A 6,000-nucleotide genomic window follows, 5' to 3' on the forward strand; every position below is an offset into this window, starting at 1 on the left:
TTTGAAAAACTCTTATTTCAAAATGCCAAATGTGATCAGTAAACTTCAACCTAGAAATGAACTGCATGCATTTGTAACTACTTGTGCCTTTCTTGATTTTATAGTATTGTACTACTTATTCCACTACAATTATATAGTAACTTTAGTTACTTTAAGTACTGAGATTAATAATACAAAATATAATCAGCTATTATTATCTTTATGTATTATTATAGCTTGAAACCTAATTAATATAGTCTTAATTAATTCCAGAGTTGTAAGTCATAAAGCGTAGCCAGCAGTATATAAGGTAGTTAAAATGATCCCCACCTTAATATTAACATGTTGCAGCACTACACCCCACTAAGTTATTCTTCTGCATGAGACAAAGACATGAGATAAAAACCCACACATACACACAGTCATAAAGAACAATCTTCAGAGAACATGAAGTCTGCCTGCAGCAGATGTTTGGCCCCCACAGAGCCCTGATCTCAACATGCTGAAATCAGTCTGGGATTAGACAAAGAGACAGAAGATAGTGAGACAGACTTAATCTACAGAGGAACTCCTCCAATATGACAGGAACAAGATACCTGCCAAATACACAGCACAAGTGCTAGAGGAGAACTGGTGCTGTTTTTTGAGATAAAGAGTTGAGAATTTAAATTTAAGTGAAATTGAAAGGTGAACAAACCAGGTTCTTACAATTTATCATTAGTGAAGCTTACTTAAACCAATCAAGTAGCAACAAAGGAGGCAGACATCTAAATAGAGTAGCTCCTCACTGATAGTTGCACCTTTGTAAGTTTCGCTCCTGTCCCTGAGAAACTTTATGTGCGTCCCCGCTCATGTGTGAAAGGCTACGGTAGATACGGTTTACAATCTGATAACTAATATTATCTGCAGTCAAGAGTGAAATTGTACTAGTATTATGTGTTCTATCCCTGAGAGGACTGACGTGTACTACCCCTCTCATCCAGTGCACGCCGGGATGAGCTTCAGCTCTGTGGACCCTTAATTTAAAATGGGAGGATGGATTTCCATAAGGTTCATCAAAAATCCCATCAGATCTATGATTATGATATGTGACAAACAGGCAGGAGAACAGGCTGAAGCCCATCCACAGTTCCTCCCCCGATTTCTTCACGAAGAAAGAGATAAATGAAGTAAGTCAGTTTCCTCTTTCATCTTGATTTCACAAGTCTCCAGCCTGCAGTCGATGGCACCATGAATAAGACTTTGTTCTTAGATTTTTCTTTGAGATAAAAATGCATTTCTTTACAACTATTAAGTAAATATGACAACCCCCACAACCACAGGCACAGTATGGATTTATTAGAGGAAGTGGTATTTTCCGGTGATTGCAAAGATGGAGTGTGAAGAATTCCAGCTAATTGGTCTTTATGCCAACAAAGTGACTCCTGGGCCATGATAATTGACTTAAGTTTGCAGACTAACAGACACACACACACACACACACACACACACACACACACACACACACACACACACACACACACACACACACACACACACACACACACACACACACACACACACAAACACAGCAGGTTACAGATTTCCTTTGCATCCTAAGGTTGTCATGTAAATGTCAAATGATTTCAATGTGATAAATCTTTGCATAATACTGTGGTATCACAGTGAAACACTGCAGTCACACACACACTCGTCGAGAGGCTGAATGCGGGCTGTGTGTCCCCTGGTGGGCAGTAAGTGTATTTATAAATCAAGGTATTTAACATGAGGTTTTGTAATATTTATTTATTACTTTTCTTTTTCACTAAATTTCCACCTGCTTTTCCTCGAGTGTAAAGCCTCATCACCACGAGGTGTTGTGGTGTCAATTAAAGCGTGAAAGCTCCTTAGCTCCAGTTCACAGAGACAAACCGACAGGTGAGTAAACAGGTGGACAGTCAGACAGACAGACTGAACAACGTCACTGACAGACGGATTCATCAGAATGCAAAGAGATGATCTGCTGGAAAGTGATTGGCAGGCAGAGAGACGCGTGCAGGAACACACAGCTGCAGACGGATAGGTAGACACTCCACATCTTGTTTCCATGGCGACCAAGTGATACAGGAATCCTGCTGGAGATCCGATCCTTTTCCAGTCCAGACCAGTCCTCTCTTCTGAACTGGACTGGGCTGGTGTGGGTGGCTCTGCGCTGCATTTGAAAAAAAACTTTTCAGACCGATGAAGTAACTAATAAAACATGTACCGGCCAGGCTGCCATGAAATATGCTATAAATATTCATGGATATCTAAGGAATGATGCAAGCTTGTGCTGGTAAGACTCAGCTTTTATCTAGTAATCATCAGGTTAAAGTTTAATTTGTTGAGTACTTGGTTCTACCCCCTAATACCTTTCAGTCCAATAATGTTGCCATGGGCTTCAGATGTGTTTGTGCCAGGACAGAGCAGTGCTAATGTTAGTATACTAACATGTTGTTGTGAACTGCTGTTTGTACACATGTTAACATGCCATTATGAGCACATTTGCATGTACTGTGCCTTCCTAGAGCTTTGCAGAGGCTTGCTTTGCACAGTGTTTACCACTCCACAGCTACACTGACGATGTTAATGGCACTCAATGGGTTTTAGAAAAAAAACTCTGACCCTTCCCTGACATGTGCAGCTCGGACCCCTTCCTTCCACACAAGCAAATGTTTTTTCGATTTTATCAAGATATAAAGTATTCACAGACCAGTGATCAGTTTTATGATGCTACAGTTAGCAGGGCAATCACATCAGTTTAATCAAGGGACTTACTGGGGGGGGCACAATTCAGAACAGGCTAATCACTGACTTATCTCAACTTCCCAGCTCACACATTCAGAGCTTTAACCGCATCACTGCTTAGTCCAGACTTCTCCACCACTTATCACGGCGTCTGGCAGAGCACAGAGCCGGGATCTCTATAGCAGACGTTGCCAGTGCTTTCAGAGTGTTTCCCATTCATCCTGAATTCTGGCATTTTTGTATGTGCTTACTGAAAAGGAACGTGTTACGTCACACATCATTTTGCTCACAACATTGCTGCTCCCATTTACTGTAATATGTAGATGGATTTCACTGGTGGAAAACTTCTGCCCAATGACGTGAAGTTAAAGTGCAAGGCATACAGCGACATTAATGAGTGTGTTTCCAATAGTGTAAATAAAGCATTAACAGCTGAGGCTTATGTTTATGGGTCTCAGGCAGGTCTAAATGTAATTTTAGTCCCAAGATAACAAGTAATGCCGATCTAAGTGGCCTGTAAGCCTCTTTAACTCACCTGGCAGCCCCAGCTCTCAGCTGTGTAATGTGTCTTTCTAATGAGGTTGTGATTTCTCTGACGGCATTCATTACTGCCATGAAAAATAGCTTTAAATTGGGAATTTCATTAAATCTTGGCCAGCTGCCCTGATTTATGATGAAATATAAAGCTATGGCACTGTAGCAGTATGATGCCAATCTCATAAATAAATTTATTAAAATAAATTGAGGTTGCAGATGTTTGGACATGGTCCCTTTTGTTGCTTTATTTTGTGCCTCAGTGATATTAGGTTCATTTTAAACGAGGTTAGAAGATGATGTTCATGATGCACTGAAAGATTTTGGTTATTTGTAGATACAGTGAAATCAGAAAGGATTTACAGTGCTAGACTTTTTCCACAATTTATGATGTTGCAACTTTATTTCAAAATGGATTCAATTCATTATTTTCCTCATAATTCTACAAACAATACCCCATGATGACAATTTGAAAGAAGTTTATTTTAAATCTTTGCTGACAGAATGAGACTGGGTGTGTGTGTGAGTTTCTGCACCAGTGCCTGTGTACTGTATCTGGATTGCATTTCATATTGTATTTATACTCTAAAGTGCTTATAACTATACAAATATTCTGCTATCCTTTTTGAATCCACTAAGGTTTCACCAGAGAGTGAGGGCAGATTTAGCTGGACTTCACTTTCCTTTAGCATCTTCAAAACAAAAGGGCAGAAAGCAGAAACATTTCTCATTACTGTTCTTTGGAAAATGAGTGGTTGGGTCAGGTGAAGAGCAGTGCAAAGTTTAGACAGTTCAAATTAGAAAAATGCAAGATCCTCATTGTTTGGTTTCAACAGCATCTGGAAATTAAAAATAACTACTTCTACCATTTTATAGTCATGGCTGAATTAACTTGTTCAAGCCCTCAATCTGCAAATATTAACCTTCTGCACTGACTCTAGTACAATACTAATAATTATAATAAAATAAAAATATACATTGTTAATAAATAACCCAAGCCTTGGTTTTCTTTATGTTGTAAATGTCTTAAAACTAGATTTTCAAATATGCTCACTCTCTGATACAAGATTTTCACTACCAGACCCACAACAAGTAAAAAAAATTGAAATTGAACACAACCACTTCACACACAAACCTGCCTGAGGCAGAGAAAATGTTGTGTCAAGTACTGTAAAGTTTGGTTCCTGCTGATATCACACTAAAGCACAGGAGCAGCTCATATTTACCATCATCCCAAAGTCACCAGTTCGTACCTGAAAGGTTTGTCCACCAAACAGCAAATATTGTTTTTTGTCCTTGGAGTAAAGAGCAGGATGGTGGGTGGATTACTAACAGATTAGTTGTGATGAGGCTGTGTGGGTCAACTGTAGTCTGTGAGTAGCAGAATAGCTCATTAGCAGTTTGTCTCCACACTTCTGCACCACCTGCTTACAAAGCCAGCCCATGTTCCAAGGGATTGATTTTAAAAGAAGAAGACTTAATGATCCGATTTCAATGCTGCAAAGCCATGCTTCATTAAATTAGAAGGGGAATCAGTGGTAATTATTCTAGTCATTACTTCATGGGGATTAATATCTGTGTGAAGTCAGAGAAAAAATGGGTTTTGGGGGCCAAGGCCGGGGTAGCTGAGCAGCTGGTGATCAGCTCTGCCCCCAGTGAATTGACTCATTAGATCTACTGGGAATATGAACTGTCTGCTCACAGAGCTGTTGAAGGGAAGTGCCAGGCTTTATTACTGATCTGTGAGGGTCAGTGGAACTTATTTTGTTAAAATAATGTTGCTATTTACATGTGCAACCGAAACATGCTCTCAAAGTCTCGGTCACTTGCCCACACAGGTTTAGAAAAAGAGGTGCAAGATGACAATACATTACTTAGTGAATGTACTAATATGTACAGTGTAAAAATACTCACTTAAGTATAAGTATGGCAATATTTTCATATATAGTTTTGTAACGTCTTAACCGTTTAACCAAAGTTCTTCCATTTCTTTTCTCATATTTGTTGGTTCTGATTAAATATTAGATAAGAAGATAAGATGAAAGTGTCTCTTTAGATCTGTAAAATATTTGTACATCTCAAGGGCAAATCAGATATTACTAAGAAAAGTAGTGCCATTTATCAAATCCCATGCCTCACTTGCAAAAAAACAAACAAACATTGGAGACGCCAGCTGAACTTTGGGAACAAAAAAACAAAAAAGGAAGAGTAGCTGAAATGTAAATTGGGTTAAAGGGGGCTGATGATGATCCCACGCTCCTGAAGCAGTAACAAGAAATACAAAAGCCTTTTCCCATAAACAGTAATGAGAAATAACTCCCGATAATAGGATCTTTCAGAAGTAAATGACCTGACATAATAAGAATTCACCTAGGTAATTTACTAACTCACAGCCTAACAAAGAAACACATATCCAATTACTTTTGAAAATCCAGGTTTGGGCTGTCAAGCAACACTGTAATTTATCTTTTTTTGATTGATTATTCTTTTCGAAACACTTTAAATTCTTATAAAGAAACTGCGTTGAACACTGAATGGGGTGATGAGGACAGAATCGACACACTTCATTTTTGAGCTGTTTGACTCTGGTAAGAATCAGAAACACTTGTTCACTGTCAACCTCTGACATTTCAACATTAACACACTTTCATGGGATCATGTCATGGCTAAAATGAGGGAGTTACAAGTTGTGATTGGGACTTCAATACTGACTTAAAATGT

This window comes from Anabas testudineus, chromosome 3 (genome assembly GCF_900324465.2).
Source record: "Anabas testudineus chromosome 3, fAnaTes1.2, whole genome shotgun sequence".
Classification (NCBI taxonomy): domain Eukaryota; kingdom Metazoa; phylum Chordata; class Actinopteri; order Anabantiformes; family Anabantidae; genus Anabas; species Anabas testudineus.